This window comes from Microtus oregoni, unplaced genomic scaffold (assembly GCF_018167655.1).
Source record: "Microtus oregoni isolate MIOR12 unplaced genomic scaffold, Mior012 000049F_ref0000343, whole genome shotgun sequence".
In the NCBI taxonomy this organism is placed as follows: Eukaryota; Metazoa; Chordata; class Mammalia; order Rodentia; family Cricetidae; genus Microtus; species Microtus oregoni.
Window position 1 is genome coordinate 14,105,940 of NW_024543223.1, and position 10,146 is coordinate 14,116,085.

General features: G+C 41.8%; 1 pseudogene; it reads right to left on the minus strand.

Annotated features, from left to right (window-relative positions):
* Positions 1–1,100: 1,100 nt before the first annotated feature.
* Positions 1,101–1,850, minus strand: LOC121436559 (annotated as a pseudogene).
* Between the last annotated feature and the right edge of the window lie 8,296 nt (positions 1,851–10,146).

The following is a 10,146-nucleotide window of genomic DNA, read 5'->3' on the forward strand; positions in this document are numbered from 1 at the left end:
TTAATGTAATTACCTGTGTTTTTCTGATGGTTTTAGGTGACTCTTATTAAAGGGTCATTTGATTCCCAAAGGAGTTGTGGCACACAGGTTGAAAACCACTGTCTTAGATGAATACCTATGGGCTTTTAGGTAAGGTGGGGAAGGGAGAATCAGTGAGACAGGCTATCCAGTCCCAAGTCGTCATCTCTAAGCACATGTACATACAAGCAACACTGAATGGACTTGGTGGATTGTGTGTGTGTGTGTGTGTGTGTGTGTGTGCATAATTATAAAAGAAGAGTCCTGAATTTGAAAGGGAATTGGGGTGAAGAAAGAGTTGGAAGGTGGAGGTGGAGGTGGAGAGTAGAAATGATGTAAATACAGTACTAATGGATAAATTTCCCAGAATAATAATTACACAAATTTAAAAAATATTAAAAATTCAAAAATACCGAAAGGTTCAGGAGTGGTTGGTAGATTTTTTTTATTTGTTGAGATAACTGAGAGGGTTACTAAGAAACAATGACATCAGTTGTCCCAGATGCTGGGGCCAAGGAAGGGCTTTGGAAGTGAAGAAGCAATACACCCCTTTTCGGGAGGAAGCAATGTCCTTTTGGAACGGAGATACAGTTGCTATCCCTTATTGCATTCATCCTCAGTTATCCATAAGGTGATGTCAGGACCTGTGAGAATCTGGGCAGTGGACCCTAGGAACTGACATACTGGGCAGTACTGTCCCCAAAGTACATTATGGAAGAAAGGACCTGCTGAGTTGGGAAAGTGAGCTTCGCCATAGAGAAACCATGACCATCAAGTAAAAAAGAATGAAAATGAAATTTCCAGCCTCCCTGATGTTAAAGGAAATAATGTGTCATTTCTTATCTCCAAATACTGTTGCTAAATTAAATCCCTGGCTTCTTTACTGGGAGCTGAAGTTTGAATAATAAAAGTTAATTGAGTGAGGCTCAAGGGGGCAGACCCATCCTTACCAGTCAGTTGCATGCAACAATGTGGGGGTGCATGTCTGTAATCTCAGTATTTTGAGGCTGAGACAGGAGGATTGACACAAAGCTATCTTTTTTTTTTCAAGGTCTGATAACTTATTTGTTACCCTTAGAAGCTTATTTTTGACTGGACTCAGACTTAGAAGTAGAAGCTCTCAGTGAGGACAGCCTTCGCCTCTTGGCAATCTGTTCCTGGCGCTTTTCTTTGGCTTCCTTCATTTTCTTGGCCAAAAGTTTAGCATATTCTGCAGCCTCCTCCTTGTTTTTCTTTGTTTGTTGCTTCTTCAGAGCAATACGCCGGCGTTTGTGTTGCAGAACACGCGAGTCACAAGACGCTGAATCTTGGGTGCCTTGGTCCTGGGCTTCTTACCTTCTTTGTTTAAAGGCTTTCTGACAACGTACTGGCGGACATCATCTTCTTTAGAAAGATTAAAAAGCTTTCGGATTCTGCTAACTCTTGTAGGTCCCAACCAACGAGGCACAGTAGTATCTGTCAGTCCAGGAATATCCTTCTCTCCTTTTTTTTACAATAACCAAGTTGAGAACACTCAGATTGGCATCCACAATGCATCCTCGGACAGATTTGCGCTTCCTCTCTCCGGTTCTCCTTGGTCTATAACAAGAATGCCCCTTACTCAACAGCAGGTGCACTCTGCCATGGGTCAGGACACATTGTTTCATGGGAAAACCTTGTTTGTCATTGCCGCCACTGATTCGGACCACGTAACACTTCCACTCTTCACCCAGGGCATCGGCAGCCACTTCCATGGCCATGCGCTTCTCATAGAAGGTCCGAAGTTTGCGTTCATCGTCCACTTTGATGAGTTTCTGGCAGCCGGTGGCTGGGAAGGAGATATTCAGCTTCATCTTCGCACAGCCGACCGCCCAAGAGGCGCCACGAAAAAGAGACCTAACTTCCGCTTAACCGACACAAAGCTATCTTGGGCTACAAAGAAAGTTCCAGATCAAGCTGGACTGCCAAGTAACCTTATCTCATATAAACAAATGATCAAACAAACAAAAAACATGAGAAAATCCAGGGGTGCAGAGAGCACAACAGGTGAAAGACAGGTGAGCCTCAGAGACTATAGAGGGATGTGACAGTGTTCACCATGGCTGTCTCTGTCGCAGGCCATGTTCAAGAGTGTACTCCTCATTGTAACCACTCTAGATGGCTCCAAGTGTGAGTTCAAGGTAGGTTGATCAAGAAAGAAAAGGTGTGAGAGGAGGGACACACTTTGCATAAATCTCTTTGGCACAATTGTAGAAGTCATGAAGAAGAGTAAGCAGGGGCCTCTTACAAGCATGTTACAACTGTCAGGAAAGAGGTAATGGCATCTTCACCTAGAAAAGGAACAATGGTGTGGGGGGGATTTAAGACATAGCGAAGACTCTGACCAGACCCGAGGGCATCTCCACTATCTAAGCACTGTTCCCTGAGAGAAGCATTCATTTGATGACCAGGGGACCTGAGAGAAATCGGGAGTTTCATTTTGACAGTATTGAAAGTGAGGTGCTGTTGAGACAGGGGGCTGAAGGTGACGAGCTGCCCGTGTGATGCAAGACAGAAGAACTTGTGCGTTGTGCAGAAATAAGCCAAGGTTTCTCCATCTTCAGAGTTTATATTCCTATGTCCTTCACTTTCCCAGGTGATGCTGATGATGGTGAAAATGATAGCTATGATGCTAAGTACTGTTGATCAGTGCTCACTTTGTTCTAGGCACATGGATACTCTACTTAACTATTATAGCACTCTAGGTTTGCTTGCTAACCCACTTGATGGTTGAGAAATTGAGGCCTAGGAGCACATAGTCAATCAGTCTCAGAGGCGTAAATCACATACAGATGATTTGTTCTTACAATGGGAACACTGATCATATCTAAATTATAGTGTTATTGTAATGGTCAGATTTGCGATAATACATAACATTTGTGAAGCATCAAATATATACTAGACACTGTTTTGCTGTTTGTTTTTTATTTGTTCTTTCATGATGCTGGGGGTCAAACCAGCATATGTATATGTTAGGTAAGTGCTTTATACTAAGCTACAAGCACAGCCCTCAACAGTATTTTAAAGGTTCTTCAATTTAATTCTTGCAAGAAGATTATATAATTAATAATATTACTACTCCCATTTTAGAGATGGTAAAACAATGATGCAGAGAATGTAAATAGCATCTTATGTCTGTGAGTTAAAGGTAAGAATAGATCTTGAGCTATCAAGATCCAGTGTCTTATCTACTATGTGAAACCAATGGTTTCGAATTTGAAAAGTGACTAAGACAATTGCTAATACGTAGTACCATTCATGGTACACTCCAAGAAATTAAAAAAAAAGTCTCAGGACTTAACCAAGCATCTTATGCAAAACAATATAGACTAAAATCCACATTCATATTATAGGCTCAGAGCTAATGTAGAAGACCTATCAGTGAGTGCATGCTCACAGTGTTTATTAAATGTGTTAACTAGTGGATGAGTTCTCAGTAAGAGCAGGAAACTGATTAGAATGAGAGCCAGCCTGCTGGCATCTCGCACGTGTACTGTCATTTTCCATCTTGGTCTCGTTCACTTTTTGCATATATGTTTGTAAAGTGAAGATACCAGTGATGGCTGGGATAAGTGTAGAGCACTTGCCTAGCATGCATAGAGCCTTGGGTTTGATCCTTGCTGAGGATCAAACCTAGTGTAATCTGGCATGGGAGTCATATGTGTAATCGCAAATATTAGAAGGTATGTAGAATCAGGAGGGTCTGGAGTCCATGGTCATTCTTGATATTACATAGTGGTTCCAAGGCCACCCTGGGTTCATGAGACTCTATCTCAAAACAAAACAAGAAGTCAAATGGAATGTAGCTGGATTCTTGACAGACATTACTAACCCTTCACCTCACTCACTTTGCTCTATCTGCTCTTGGAAATCACCAGGGGTCCTACTAAAGATCCAACATGCTTGCTGATCCTGAACTTCTGGACCCTTGAAGACCTTACAGCTCTGATGTAGGATAATTTTTTGTACACTGTGAAGATGTATCACTATGATTGGTTTAAAAAGAGCTGAATGGCCAATAGCTAGGCAGGAGAAGACAGGTTTCTGGGGAGAGATGGGGAAGAGGAGGAGAAATCTAGGCAGCATGGATTGTACCAGCAGACTCGAAGCAAGTCAGAGCGTTGTACTGAGGAAAGGTAAAAGCCACATAGCAGAACACAGATTAATAGAAGCAGGTTAATCTGAGTTATACAAGCTAGCTGGAGACATGCCTAAGATAAAGGCCAGACTTTCATAATTAATGAAAGTTTTCATGTCATTATTGGGGGACTGGTGCTCCAAAAATAGCCTGACAAGAAAGTTTTCTACCCAACTCTGCCATCTCCTTGTTTTCTGAAATAAATTTCTGATGTCTTAAGATCCTCATGGATCTGTTGGCTTCCCACGTCTTCACTCGATGCCAAGTCTAGACCCTTGGCCTGGAGGACCTATGTTCTCTTCAGGCTACATGAGAATAGGAAACACGAGGAAGGGAGTTCAGCTTGTTCTGGCATCTGACATTGATACTGTGCATGTGCAGCTGTCAGCGGTAGCCTTAATGAGAGGCCTTCCTACGTTCCTGACGTTCCCAGCATTCTCAGGAGCAATCGGCCTTCTCTGTTGTTCTCGTCAGTGTTGTGCTCTTCTTAAACCTGTTTCCTGTCAGTTTGTCCACAGCTGCTATCAACCTGGACCAAACAAACCCAGAGTAAGGCCTCTTGCTGACTCCCTCAACCTCTGTGAACCCCTGGGGTGACTAACCTCTCCTTCTCCCTTGTCATCTGAACAGCTATGCACTAGGACATTAGGAAGTGCTTTGACTGGACACACATTTTAAACAGCTATGGAGCTGTTTCCCACCATCTGCTTTTAAATACTTCCACCAACAAAAATGCCTCTGAGCATCACTTTGTATCCAACTCCCACACCCCTCTCAACACTCAATCAAGACTTATCACCAACTCTAATTGAACTAAGAATAATAGTATTTATAGTACAGTCACATGGGTACAGATACCGGTCCAACAAAGTGGGCATTGCCCATGGCCACCAGCCACCATCTCCTCCCACTGGACTGGCCACATGATAGGGACTTAACAAGGAAGACTGCATAGGGAGTCTGAGATCCCATTGTTCAGCTGTTTACTGGACCTGCCCCTAAACCAGTACCATCCCAGGTACTGCCTCCATTTCCTCACCAGCTAGAGGGGAAACACCTAGTATGATCTGAAGAGAAGAAGTGATTGGCAAAGAGCCAACAGGAAATAAGCAATGGCTTCGGGGCCTTTATATTGAGGAAAGAAATGCAATGCTTTATCAAGTTCCTCAGGCTTGGATCTCCTGGGACTCTTTTGTTAGGATGAAATACCTCTGGTGCTTGAGTGGGAGACAAATATCATCTCTGGATCCTTTCAGGTGGTCTGAGGAAGATGTGAACTTCCAGATGACACAGTGAAGTCCCTGCAGTTCCCTCCTGTCTTCCCTCTTATGATGTGCCAGCTCCCATCCTCAAAATCCTTAGAACAATAATGACCTCTCTTTTCATAAGGAGTAACATCCAACCTATATCAGCTTTGTCCTGCTTGCTCTATTTGCTGTACTCAAAAAAGAGAGGATTATACAGCAGGGTGAATCTCTGAGTGTCAATGTAGTTTCTACCTGTTATGAGCACTCATGTTCCTGTTAGCCTGTAAGAATCCTGACTCCTTAGCAGCCAGCCACACCCAGGACAAAAAACCTGCTGGCACTATCTGGCCTCAGTGACCTCCAATCAATAAATCCGGAAGCATTTGGTGATGATGTTATATACAGAGTGTGAAGATTTTTTTATGGTTGTAATGGTCATTGTGATGGAAACATCTATGATGAGTTTTGCATTTTGTAAAGGTCTTCATTCTGACCTCTTGTTTGATCCTTGCAGCAACCAACAAAGGGAATGTCTTTATCCTTTTTGTTCAACATAAGGAAACCAGATCTCAGGAAGTCTTAATAGCACAGTCAAGAAGGCTTAGCTAGGAAGTGCAGCTCCAAGATCAGACTCGAGGTTCTTGTCTTTAGGAGTGTGTGTGGGAAAATCCAGCCAATGTGTGCTGTCACAACAAGGCCAGTAACTACGCACGAGTTAGAGTCTCCAAACTGTATGGACAGAGTAGTAGGAAAGGGTTTTGCAGAAAGTCTGGCATAGCTCAGGAGGATTTCATAGGAAATACAGCACATGGATCAGACCCCAAAGAACAAGATCCATAAGCTTGGTGAGCTGGATACAGATGTGAGGGATAAAGTGAAAAAACCTGTGATGAATAGGATGGGAACATGGGCAACTGAATTACTGGGCGTGGAAGATGGATACCCAAAAAGAGAAACGTGCCTCATGAACTGAAGTGGGGAATACACTTGAGATTTTAGAAACCTCCCTAGAGATCTCAAAATTATGGTGTTTATGGGGCCCCAAACCTCACAGGTCTGTAAAATCTCATTCATAAACACGGTTCAAAGACTTGACCAACCTGAGCCAGTATGATGATGTCTTCTGAGATGTGGAGATGCCACAGCAAAGAGACTGCTAAGCAGCTCTGGTTAACTGTCCATTTCCTAGCTGGGAGTTTTTGATATCTTTGGGTCTCAGTGTCTTCCTTGACTAAATTGAGAGTAAAAATATAGGCTGACTTTAAATTTATCAAAATCAGTATGGTGGTTTCACAAGACACTAAAAATAGAACAACTATGTGACCCAGCAATGTCACTTCTGGGTACCTTTCCAAAGGATTGTAAGTCAATATACCACAGATATGCTTATGCATCTATATTTGTTGCTGAACTATTGTAGTAGTGGTAGTGTAAGAAGTGGTCTAGCTTAGAATTTTCACCAGCAGATGGAGAAAGAAAAAAGTGAAACATATGCACTATTGGATTATATTACACTATAAAGAAAATTATATGACATTTGCAAAAAAGTATGGAACAGAAGATCATTATGTTAAGTGACAACAACCAGATCTAGAAAGGAAACGTAACATTTTCTCTCATATCCATAAGCTATGCTTAAAGCTCTATGAATATGCATATAGGGGGTTCTTGAAGGTAGAAAGGAACCCACAAGAGAAGAGGAAGAAATCTCAAGGGAGTGAAAGAGGAACAAAAAGAGAGTCATAAAATACGGGGGTGAGGGGGACTATGGCAGGAAGGGGACAAAAGAGAGGGAGGATGAGAGTGAAGGAAGAAAGTGAGGAAGACGATACAGAAGAACAAAGCATTCTGACATATATGCATGAATATGTCAAAATGAATCCCTTTTCCTTCTGTGATAAGTTAAAAGTATTTTTAAAGAGAATAAAAGAATAGGCTAAAATGCTTGGGACCAGAAATGTATGGGGTTTATGTTTTATTATTATCGTTCTTAATGCTTTAGAATATTTGTCTATATCTAGTGAGATATCATGGTTATGGGGCCCTCCAACTCTAAACATAAAATTTACTCATGTCTCATACAAACCACATGTACATATCCTGAGGGCAATTTAGTTCCTTATTTTTAATAAGTTTGTGGATATCTAACTTGTACCTACCTAGGATAATTGAAAATCAGAAAAAAAAAAAAGAAATGAGATTGTATGTACAAAGTTCCTAGCTCACAAAATAAAAATGGAAGGCTTATTATTGCTATGTCCATCAACTCATCTGGTAGGGCCCTGTGAGCTGATTTCCCAACATTCCTCTCAAGGGCACATCCAGATAGACTTCCACACATTCAATTTGCATGACTTTTTTTCACTATTTACCCCCCCCCCCACACACAGTCTTCTTGGTAATTAATATTAAAATTGCTTCTTTTGCCGGGCGGTGGTGGCGCACGCCTTTAGTTCCAGCACTCGAGAGGCAGAGGCAGGCGGATTTCTGTGAGTTCGAGGCCAGCCTGGTCAACAGAGCTAGTTCCAGGACAGGAACCAAAAGCTACGGAGAAACCCTGTCTCGATAATCAAAAAAAAAAAAAAAATTGTTTCTTTTGCTTTGGTCATCAGTGACAAAAGTGAAAATAAGTTCATCTGTAGCTGGGGACGGGAGAGACTTAAAGCAGAGTATCAGTTCTCACCCTGGCAACTACTGGCTGCTTGCAGGCAGACATTCTTGGTTGTCACTGCTTTGGAGAACTCCAGACATTCAGTGGATTGAGATAAAGAATATTGCTAAATAGATGACAATGCCCAGCACAGACCCATCATGGCAAAGAGTGATGTGGTCCAAAATTTCAGCTGCTTAACCTGCAGAACTCCTTGGGCCAGAGACAGTGAGAGTCAGGTTCTAATCTTTGCTCCTTCTTGAATGTGTGTTGACTTCGTCCTCATTTCCTGGCATATACATTCTAAAGTCTTTATACTCTTCAAAGTCAAGAGTTACTGTCTTCCTGGATGCTATTGAGTTGACTAATCCCTGACTGACATCAGGTACTCTTCAAGATGGGGGCTGGCCATTGTAAACACCAAGGGAAGATGAGAAAGTTGGGGCTGCCAGCGGGATTCCCCAACCTCTGAAGACAGAAAAAACAAAAAACAAAACAAAACGAAAAAACTCTTAGGGTAAATTGATTGTCCATAGACAGTGGTTTAATCTATCGTTTTTGGAGAATTAGAAGAGATAAACACATGGAGACTTCCAAGAATGTGAAGCAAGCACATCCCCATGCTGGGAGGCAGACTCTCCACAACTCAGGTAGACAGGAACTTCTGTGCTTGGAGAGCCTGCCCGGCCTCTCCTCTTATCTCTTTATCTAGCCTTTTGTTTGTTCATATTTTTAAATATATCCTTGAGAGAAAAATCAGTAAGCATATTTCCCTGAGTTCCAGGAGCCCCTGGAGCAAATTACTCAAACCAAAGGAGCAGGTTGCGAGAGCCCCAAATTATAAATGGTTGCTAGCCCCAAATTATAGATGGTTGCCCTGTCAGAAACAATAAAAGAAAACCGTTATTAAGGTGCCTTTCTGGAAAAGATGAATGATACAGCATACAAACAGATTAATACTTGCAGCTGATACTTGAAGTGGGGAGAGGGTCAGTCTTGGGAATGGGATCCTCAGCCTATGGGATCTATACCATCTCTAGGTAGACAGTGTCAGGCTAAACTAGACTGGTGAGCACCTAGTTTCTTCCCACTTCTGCAGAGCTGTTGATTTGCTTGTCCACGCCTTCCGAGGTAAGGAAAATACTCATGTTTGGTGTGGGGTCAAAGCAGAAAAAGACAAAATACAGTATCTGTTTTTCCTGTACAGTGATATGCCTTACCTTGATTCCAGAAAGATTCCAGCCCAAATCTATGTATTACAAAAGGGAAAATAAACTTTTCAAGGAGCTTAGTATTTTGCCTTTGGAATACTGTTCCTTAGACCGATGGCATACAGTTCAGTTTGTGTGAGAAGTGAAGCCCTTGAACACCCTTTCTTTTAAAAATGTTTGCAACCATTAACACAAAGAATTTTAAAAACTTTGCAGAAAAATAAAATTTTGTTTAAAAATTTCAAACTTAGAGAACCTCTCAGTCTACACAGTTTCAAAGGTCTCTTTCAACTTCAACAAACTATGACCCTGTCAGAAACAATAAAAGAAAACTGTTGTTAAGGTGCCTTTCTGGGAAAGATGAATGATCCAGCATTCACCCAGCAAACCTGAATCTAGACTGGATTCCAAATAGTGGAAGAAGAAGTTAGCAACTGTTGAGACCTGGGCAGAAAAGGGCAGAGAAGCCAGTGTGGAAGACCTCAGCCTACACCACATCAGCGTGTGGTGTATTATTACATTAGATCTCAAATGCCCCCCAAAGGCCCGCATGTTAAACACCCAACTTAGAGTAAGCTATTGGGAAGTGGGGGAAAGTAAGTGACTCTCGCTTAAGTTACTCCCAGAGAAGAATCTGAGGCAGAGGCTACAGTAAGTTGAATAATCAACATTGTTTACATAAATGTTTGAATTAAAAAAAAAAAAAAAACCTCCTGGCCAGAGTTACAAAGATCATGGGATATTTTTGTGTGGTTTTTACTTCTCTATTAATGTTTAACAAGCCAAAAAGTCTCTGAGATTCAAATCCTGTGACCATCACATTAAGCCATAAAACTCTGTTCTGCTGATGCAGTAATTGCCTGA